Below are 10,627 nucleotides of genomic sequence, written 5' to 3'. Positions count from 1 at the left end.
GTTTTGCATCTCTTTTTTTCACATCATTCTGGTTATCCTCACCATGTCTGTGTCTAAAACGTTGGAAAAATAAATAACTCGCAAGACACACTTTGCTAAAAAGTTCAACTACAATCGTTAGATCTGAGAAAAGTCTCGTTCGGCTTAGGGTGCTGCCCAAAACGTCTCGGGGGCGCTGCACCTAAAGCTTCTAATGGCGGGGGAAACATCCCTCTCTCTGGAAATAATGACCGCAATTAGGTGTTGGTAAGTACACGTGGGGGGCCAAGAGAAGGTCAGGAGATGATTCAACTCTGACGTTCATCACTATAGAGGACGAGAGAGAGAGAGAGAGAGAGAGAGAGAGAGAGAGAGAGAGAGAGAGAGCCGAGCCTCCATATCCCCTCCGCTGCCGACTCTAAAAAAAAAAAACCTGCAGCTGCCTTCACATTTAGGGAGACTTTGAAGAGGAGACTGCTTGGAAATGGCTTTGGCTTTGATGCAAAGCTCTGTGGATTTATGTCAAATTGGGCCTCGGTGATGAGGCTCCTCGCAGGCGTCCATCTTAGAGAGGGCTAGCTAACACCCACAAACACTTACACTTACACACACACACACACACTGGCTGAGCGATTTATTTTATCCGATGCTCTAATGAGCAAAATGTGGTTTATCCTCCTCTGAAGCAGCGTTTAGTCTGGGAAAAAAAAAGGAGAGGAGGAGAGGAGGAGCTGGGCCAAATGCACACGGATGAGATATAAAAGCACGGCTCGCTAAGGTCATATGGAGCTTTAACAAAGGTACACACACACACACACACACACACACACACACACACACACACACGTAGCATTATGACTGTATGTCCTGTTAGCTCAGCTGTTAGGGAGTGTCTCTCCCGCTCTAAAGGGTCTCAGCTCCCACAGGGGATACATGCTTCAGTCCTTAACTACAAAGGGGACAGAGAGAGAGAGAGACACACAGACACACAGACACACAGACAGACAGACAGACAGACAGACAGACAGACAGACAGAGAGAGAGAGAGAGAGAGAGAGAGAGAGAGAAAGCAGCCCTTTTCTGAGATTTGCCAGAGGAGGAAGCATCCTGTTTGGGTTCATACAGTCAAGCAGCCAGCTGAAATGCCAAAAGCCTGAGAGCCACAAGTGTTCCTTCTTTCAGTTCAGCCTTATTGGCTGTGTGGTTTCATCAGCAAATGTGTTGACAAAGCATATACGTGACTCAAGTCGATATTATTTGAATAGCCCAATGACAAACGCATTCTTTTAAAAACTATTACTTGCAGTGTTGTTTTAACAGACAGCAGAAATGTAGGAACAATCTGTGAGTTCATGTTATTTACATATATTATATATATTTGTCTGGTCCCTCTCCCGAGCAGACTGATTTCCAACTGACCACATCCTTGTCGGGCCAATTAGACATGTTTATCTAACACAGGGAGTGTTTGAGACGATGACTGACAACTTGCGGAGCCTTTGCACTTGACAAAAAGTGATGTGATGACATGTTTGACCCGCCATGCGCCGGTGACACTACAACGGGCATAAACCTTGTTAGTAAAATGCACTGTTGTTGAGGCATTTTCAAAAACAACCAAGATAGCTGCAGCTGCTGTGGGACCTTCGGCCCTATTGTAAGGATCTGAGAGCACGGCGTGAAGCGCCTGCTGCAGGTGTGTTTAGGGCGTCTCCAAATACACTTTTGCTAGTTTAACGGCGGAAAAAAGGCTCCGTGCGCCGGGCGCATGGTTCAAAAGGGTTGACCTTAGTGTCTTCATTAATCAGAGGTGTGTTTTGGGCGTAACATGCAATCAACCAATCAGAGATCATCTCCCATTCCCTTTAAAAGCCAGGCGCGTTTGGACCTTGGAGCATTGCTGTTATGATGGAGGATTTGCACCGTAATGTTATTATTTGTAATCTTCTGCAAGATAGGACCCTTTATGTTAAAGTACTATTTATATAACACTCCTTCACAGACATGTTGATGCTACACCATGACAGCTCATCTCTGCACACTGTAGTCCGTCTACATTTGTCCGAGGCTCAGCGCTAAGTCACTTCTCGTTGCTGTGATCGGTTGAAAGTTAGTCTCTCATTGCCAGCTCTATTTCCACAGCGCTGTGCATTAAGGTCTGGCTACACCAAAGATGCATTGTGGGATAGGAGAAGTAAAAAAACAGAAGAAAGAACCAAGCAGGCCTGCCTTGTTGCACGAACCAAAATGTGACCAAAACTTGACATCTTCAGCGTGTAGCTCAGCTAACTCGAAGGTCGTTGCTGTTGTTTCCCCGAAGCGAACGGAGTTTGAGAACGACAACACACAGAGAGCGGCTTATCCTGGAAATGTACTTCTGTTAAAAAGAGGTTCCAGACGAACTCGCATTTGTGATTTGGGCCGGCGATGTCAGGCTAAATTGATGCAGCTTTTATTCCGGATCAAGCACTGGATAACACATGTTGACAGAGTGAAGGTTAGGAAAAAAGAGGAAAGAAAACTTCACAGTATGTTGAAGTAAAGAGGATGAAAAAGCCCGACACGAAAGCAAGAAGAAAGGAAAGTTTTGGAAGGATTTATTGACAAAATGATTAACTTTTTCCAACCTTGGCTGGGATCAAGAGGCGGGTATGTATCCTCCACAGGGTCGACAGCGCTTAATGAGTTTGTGGAGATAGAAAGATAGAGCTAGGTGGAGGAATGGAAATATGAAGGGCTATTCGTTCATCCAATTTCCTCACTCCCCTCCCTGCTTTATACGCCTTTTCACTTATTACTGCTCCCATGGAGGATATTATACAAAGCCATGAGCCCGACCTGTCCAAGGACACTGCGGTGATACGGAGTGCGTTTCGGGCATCTGTCATTCAGAGGCTGATCTGACATCACCTGTCAGAATAAGCAGTGATTGGACGCATCCGCCCAAGGAGCCTTGACTTCTGAGTGACTCAGCTGGAAGCGATGCTGATAACATTTAGGAACATCATCCTCAGAGTCAGATGAGAAGACAGATGTCAGTTTTGTGTCTGTTTGTCCAGCACGGAGACACGACCACAACGTGTTTAGCCTAGCTTAGCACAAAGAACACCGCTATCTTAAAGTGGCCATATTCTGCTCATTTTCAGGTTCATAATTATAATTTCAGATTGTATCAGAATAGGTTTACATGGTTTAGTTATCATAAAACACCATATTTTTGTTGTACTGCTCATTGCTGCAGCTCCTCTTTTCACCCTGTGTTCAGGTCTCTGTTTTAGCTACAGAGTGAGACCTCTCACTGCTGGAACATCTTTGTTGGCAGTCGCACATGCTCAGTAGCTAGGTAAGGACTACACGCTCAGTAGCTAGGTAAGGACTACACGCTCAGTAGCTAGGTAAGGACTACACGCTCAGTAGCTAGGTAAGGACTACACGCTCAGTAGCTAGGTAAGGACTACACGCTCAGTAGCTAGGTAAGGACTACACGCTCAGTAGCTAGGTAAGGACTACACGCTCAGTAGCTAGGTAAGGACTACATGCTCAGTAGCTAGGTAAGGACTACACGCTCAGTAGCTAGGTAAGGACTACATGCTCAGTAGCTAGGTAAGGACTACACGCTCAGTAGTTAGGTAAGGACTACATGCTCAGTAGCTAGGTAAGGACTACATGCTCAGTAGCTAGGTAAGGACTACGCGCTCAGCAGCTAGGTAAGGACTACGCGCTCAGCAGCTAGGTAAGGACTACGCGCTCAGCAGCTAGGTAAGGACTACGCGCTCAGCAGCTAGGTAAGGACTACGCGCTCAGTAGCTAGGTAAGGACTACGCGCTCAGTAGCTAGGTAAGGACTACATGCTCAGTAGCCAGGTAAGGACTACACGCTCAGTAGCCAGGTAAGGACTACGCGCTCAGTAGCCAGGTAAGGACTACGCGCTCAGTAGCTAGGTAAGGACTACACGCACGCTCCGTAGCTAGGTAAGGACTACACGCTCAGTAGCTAGGTAAGGACTACACGCTCAGTAGCTAGGTAAGGACTACACGCTCAGTAGCTAGGTAAGGACTACGCGCTCAGTAGCTAGGTAAGGACTACATGCTCAGTAGCTAGGTAAGGACTACACGCTCAGTAGCTAGGTAAGGACTACATGAGCTAGCTAGCTGTTTCTCCAACTTCAGTAGTACAAGAAGACACTTTGTGTGTAATACCTGCAGAACAGGGACATGGAAGTAGTTCTTTACTATTTATTTTGTAGATTAGGGTGAACTAGTGTGTGTTGTAGCAGTGTTTTGTCATTGAGAACAAGCTAGCATGCTAACGGTTAGCCCCCTAGCCCCCTCGTTCAGAAACCGTATCTCACTCAGAACAGCATGGATGGTTGTTTTCAAAGTGTGTATGCGTGTGGAAGCACCAGAGACACAAAATAACTCCCCAAATCCCAGAAAAAAATAGATCTTTTTCATAATATGGGCACTTTAAATAGGGCTGCCAACTCTTAACGTGTGTCATGCTTCTTGCGTTAGCCATTCTTTTGTGTAACGGACGGTCATTATTATCAAAAAGTTACCTCCAATACGGTGAATCACATCGCAATCACAATATGAAGCAAAATAATCAGCAGTTACATATGTTCCTCATATCGTGCAAACGTAGTTTAAATGTGCTCTAGAAATAAACTTTGAAGAGAAGAAATGAAATTACTTGAAAGAGTGATGAGTAACTGATTACATTAGCTAGGAAAACTATTTAGGAGAGTGACACAGCAGCAGGTGATGACCCAGCCAAGGATCTAAAAACAGAGTCTAGCCAATCATCTGCATGAAGACACTGACAGAATCTGTCATCAGCCGAAATTAGATCCCACGTATGATGAGAGGCCAGAACTAGCACTACTGTAGCTGCCTTAGCTGAAAATATTGCTGCATGCTCCAATTAGCCCGGCGTTGCCCCCCCCCCCCACCCCATAACTATGTCAGAGAGAATGAGCTTAGACGCCAAGTTGGGACCCTGCCGTGTCCTGCTAATGGGAAACCACGTGTCCCGGGAAAAATATAACTAGGACAAAGGTCAGATAACACCGAGTGCAGAGACGATGAGAAATGGAAAACTGTTTGAGCAATTATTAAAGGGGACACAAATAATACATACAGCATTGTACAGTTGTATAGGATATGTGTAGTTGTGGAAGACACACAGACACACACTCAGACACACACTCAGACACACACACACACACACACACACACACACACACACACAAAGACACACAGACACACACTCAGACACACACTCAGACACACACACACACACACACACACACAAAGACACACAGACACACACTCAGACACACACTCAGACACACACACGCACACTCAGAGAGACACATAGAGAGACACACACACACACACACACACACACACACAGACACACACACACACACACACACACACACACACACACACACACACAGAGAGACACACAGAGAGACACACACACACACACACACACACACACACACACACACACACACACACACACACACACACACACACACACACACACACACACACACACACACACACACACACACACACACACACAGAGAGACACACAGAGAGACACACACACACACACACACACACACACACAGACACACAGACACACACACACACACACACACACACACACACACACACACACACACACACACACACACACACACACACACACACACACACACACACACACATACACACACACACACACACTCAGAGAGACACACAGAGAGAGACACACACAGACACACACACACACACACTCAGAGAGACACACAGAGAGAGACACACACAGACACACACACACACACTCACACACACTCAGACACATACACACACACACTCAGAGAGACACACAGAGAGACACACACACACACACACACACACACACACACACACACACTCAGACACACACACACACACACACACACACACACACACACACAGACGTTCTTGTCCCGCGTCACTGAAATGTACATTTTGTAACCCCCCACCATCTTTTCCTAAACCTGCCTGTCCCGTTCTTGTGCTGCAGACAGTTAGACATATATGTCTGGGAGTGAGATGTGTTGGCAGAGGGTAGTGGACCGGGCTTGGCTGTATGATTTTGACATAAACAGCCATGTCGGCTATATAAAAGAAAAATAATTTATCAATACGCTCCTTCTATAGAGCTCAACAGTGTGGCTCAGGAAGTAAAAATCCTGTTAAGGAGTTTGATTATCAGCTATAATGTCTAAACCAGTCATTCCCAACTAGTGGTCCGCGAGGGTACTGCAGGTGGGCCGTGGAAAAGCAAAATAAAATATTAAATAATAGTTTTTTAACCTCCATTTCACCAGTAAATTCCCATAAACAATTAAGAATATCTAACTTGTGATTAGTAAAACTCTGAAGATTAATAATCCCCTAAAGGTTTTGAAATGTTGACTATATCCAAGTGTATTTATTACTGTATATATGTAATAGTCCACTGCTATGGAAACAAGCCTGTTGTTCAAATGATCCTGATTATGCCCAAGTCGGTATGAAATCAACCTTGATTTAAGAAAGACATGTTTTATTCACGATCTTATGAAGAAATACTACAGTACCCACAATCCTTAGCATCCTTAGATCGGGCTTCTACCATTGAAGTCTATGTTAGGTCAACATGACGTCATGACTTCGCGTAAACATACACGCCCAAAAGTCCAAGTGGAGCTATCCGCGTGTATGTCTACGCTGTATACAGCGGGCGTAAACAAACACGCCACTTGGCTAAGACTAAGGTCTGTATAAAAGAGACTTCAGATACAGTATTAGGGGACCACTAAGGTCTATATAAAAGAGACTTCAGATACAGTATTAGGGGACCACTAAGGTCTCTATAAAAGAGACTTCAGATACAGTATTAGGGGACCACTAAGGTCTATATAAAAGAGACTTCAGATACAGTATTAGGGGACCACTAAGGTCTATATAAAGAGACTTCAGATACAGTATTAGGGGACCACTAAGGTCTATATAAAAGAGACTTCAGATACAGTATTAGGGGACCACTAAGGTCTATATAAAAGAGACTTCAGATACAGTATTAGGGGACCACTAAGGTCTGTATAAAAGAGACTTCAGATACAGTATTAGGGGACCACTAAGGTCTATATAAAAGAGACTTCAGATACAGTATTAGGGGACCACTAAGGTCTATATAAAAGAGACTTCAGATACAGTATTAGGGGACCACTAAGGTCTATATAAAAGACACTTCAGATACAGTATTAAGGGACCACTAAGGTCTATATAAAAGCATTAAAATAGCAGCATGTCATGGGACCTTTAAGGGTTTTTCTCTTCAACCTGTTCTCACTCCCAACTCATCAAATACTGACACTTGGTCAGTGGCTCTCAGCGTCAGATGTTGACGCAAAAATCACCCTTTAGTGTTGGTACAGGAGAGCAGAGCAGCAGCTCGCTGTCAGAATCTAGAAAGGCATGTTTACTTTCCTGGGCAGATTCTTATTTATATTCATAGCAATTTTCTGCTACAGTTGTTTATAACTTTGCATTATAACACTGTGCCAACCAGCTCACAATTGTCAGATGACAAGCAGTTTGAAAAGTTTTGAAACATCTTTGACAGGTGCTGTGTGCTGTTAGTAATGTGAATGTCTTTCTTTATTTCTTTTTCTTTTGAAGGACGTTTTCGTTTTCCAGCTGAGACGTCTCTGAATGACAGTTATCTGTTCTGCTGCCTCGAGGGTTTTACAGTCACCATCAGCATTCAGGTTCTTTAAAAATATATATATTTCTCATGTTTTCAGTTGTTCCAAACAAAAGATATATTGTATTATATAAATGTTACATAAAACCTGCCTCTGCCTTGTGCACCTATACTTCGTCACCTTACTTCCTGCTTTGCTCCCATCTTAATTACAACGGCCACTAACGTAAATATGAGTTGTAATTGATGCTTGAACAATAACTTATGGGAGCGTTTTTTTGACGTAGCACAGTCTCGGATTAGCGGCTGCATTTAATTGTACTGTTGTTGCTGTTGTACTTTTTTTGTTTTGCTAACCTTCAGTTGTTTATTCCCTCAGCTTGCTCAGGGTTTCTGCAGGTTTCACCAAGTCAGATTTAAAAGACCATTATGAATGAAATTCCTACATTTTTTCTGGGATTTGGGGAGTTATTTTGTGTCTCTGGTGCTTCCACGCGCATACAGACTTTGAAAACAACCATCCGTGCTGTTCTGAGTGAGATACAGTTTCTGAATGTGTCCTGCCTTCAGTCTCCGGGTGAGCTGGTCAACATCTGCACGGCTTGTGACGTCACTAGCCGAGACGAGGGGCCTAGGGGGCTAACCGTTAGCATGCTAGCGCGTTCTCAATGACAAAACACTGCTACAACACACACTAGTTCACCCTAATCTACAAAATAAATAGTAAAGAACTACTTCCATGTCCCTGTTCTGCAGGTATTCCACACAAAGGTGGAAGTGTTCCCTCGTTTAGAAGAAGTCTCCCAGCTAATCCTGCCTTGTTCTACTGAAGTTGGAGAAACAGCTAGCTAGCTCATGTAGTCCTTACCTAGCTACTGAGCATGTAGTCCTTACCTAGAACACACTGCAAATGTAGGACTTTTTAAGACCCTACAGAAACCCTGTTGCTACAGTGATGTTCATCTGCTGTAAAGTCCAGTTCAGACCAAAGATTTGCGTTGAAACTTGCAACTACTTGCAACGCGCCGCTCTGCAGCGTTCTGAAAGTTCCCACCAATGAGACGAGACGAGACGGTGTATCATTTCCAACTCTTTGTACTTCCGTTCTGACTTCCAGGCTTTTGTAGCTGGGTATATCATTTGTTGCGTCTAAATATGAATGGATATGTTGATATGTGTGGATAACGTTAGTGATAGTGAGATGCTTGCTACAGTTACATTTCTAGTGATGAATCGGCGAAAACACGTTTTATTTCTCTGACTTACAGCTTTGTCCAAGGCGCTACCTCTCTTCAGTCACTCTCTATATCGTACGTGCTTGCGGGCGCACGTTGAGTCTCCGTTAACAGTTTGTAACTAGTTTGGATTATGGATCATTTTATTGTAGCTGACTCCACCAGCTGACTTCTCTATTGGCTGTAGAAACAGGAGACGTCTCTTACGTTCTAAAACCAGCCTCTGGAGACTCGTCCAGCTGACTTCTCCATTGGCTGTAGAAACAGGAGACGTCTCTTACGTTCTAAAACCAGCCTCTGGAGACTCGTCCAGCTGACTTCTCATTGGCTTTTAAAACAGGAGACGTCTCTTACGGTCTAAAACCAGCCTCTGGAGACTCCACCAGCTGACTTCTCATTGGCTGTTGAAACAGGAGACGTCTCTTACGGTCTAAAACCAGCCTCTGGAGACTCCACCAGCTGACTTCTCATTGGCTGTTGAAACAGGAGACGTCTCTTACGGTCTAAAACCAGCCTCTGGAGACTCCACCAGCTGACTTCTCATTGGCTTTTGAAACAGGAGATGTCTCTTACGTTCTAAAACCAGCCTCTGGAGACTCCAACAGCTGACTTCTCTATTGGCTGTAGAAACAGGAGACGTCTCTTACGTTCTAAAACCAGCCTCTGGAGACTCCACCAGCTGACTTCTCCATTGGCTGTAGAAACAGGAGACGTCTCTTACGTTCTAAAACCAGCCTCTGGAGACTCGTCCAGCTGACTTCTCATTGGCTTTTAAAACAGGAGACGTCTCTTACGTTCTAAAACCAGCCTCTGGAGACTCCACCAGCTGACTTCTCTATTGGCTGTAGAAACAGGAGACGTCTCTTACGTTCTAAAACCAGCCTCTGGAGACTCCACCAGCTGACTTCTCATTGGCTGTTGAAACAGGAGACGTCTCTTACGTTCTAAAACCAGCCTCTGGAGACTCCACCAGCTGACTTCTCATTGGCTGTTGAAACAGGAGACGTCTCTTACGTTCTAAAACCAGCCTCTGGAGACTCCACCAGCTGACTTCTCATTGGCTGTAGAAACAGGAGACGTCTCTTACGTTCTAAAACCAGCCTCTGGAGACATCAGCTGGTTTGAGTCGAGCTGAGACGGGCCGGTTCAGACCGCTGAAACATTTCTCTCTGCGACGTTCTGAAACGGTTTCGTCTCGTCGTGAGTCTTTGGTCTGAACTGGGCTTTAAAGATGTGTTTACAGTTAACTCTGTCCAGGTTTGAGGCTGATCTGAACTCTTTTAAGAGTTCATATTCATCAATATTCAGAGGACTGACATCCAACACTGGAGCAACATTAATATTTAATTTGAGTGATGATCCCTTTAATAGAATAATCTCTTGGAGGCTGAGGGCTGGAAAGCTGAATCCCCTCGGGACAAGAGACAGGACACAGTATATTATTGGTTTATGATGTTTGATGGATCGGTAGTCACTGCCAGATGAAGGGCTGCAATTTAATATCTGTGGTGGAAGATCTTTCTCTCAACCTGCCATATCTTTAAATGATTGATTCCCTTCATTTCTCTGGATACCATTCAACTATAGTCTCACATTGGCAGACCCTCCTCTACAGTGCTGCGGAGGAGGGTCTGGTGAGTCCACACAGCATTTTGGGATGGGAG

The sequence above is a fragment of the Sander vitreus genome, chromosome 1 (assembly GCF_031162955.1).
Source record: "Sander vitreus isolate 19-12246 chromosome 1, sanVit1, whole genome shotgun sequence".
In the NCBI taxonomy this organism is placed as follows: Eukaryota; Metazoa; Chordata; class Actinopteri; order Perciformes; family Percidae; genus Sander; species Sander vitreus.
This window is presented reverse-complemented; position numbering follows the sequence as displayed.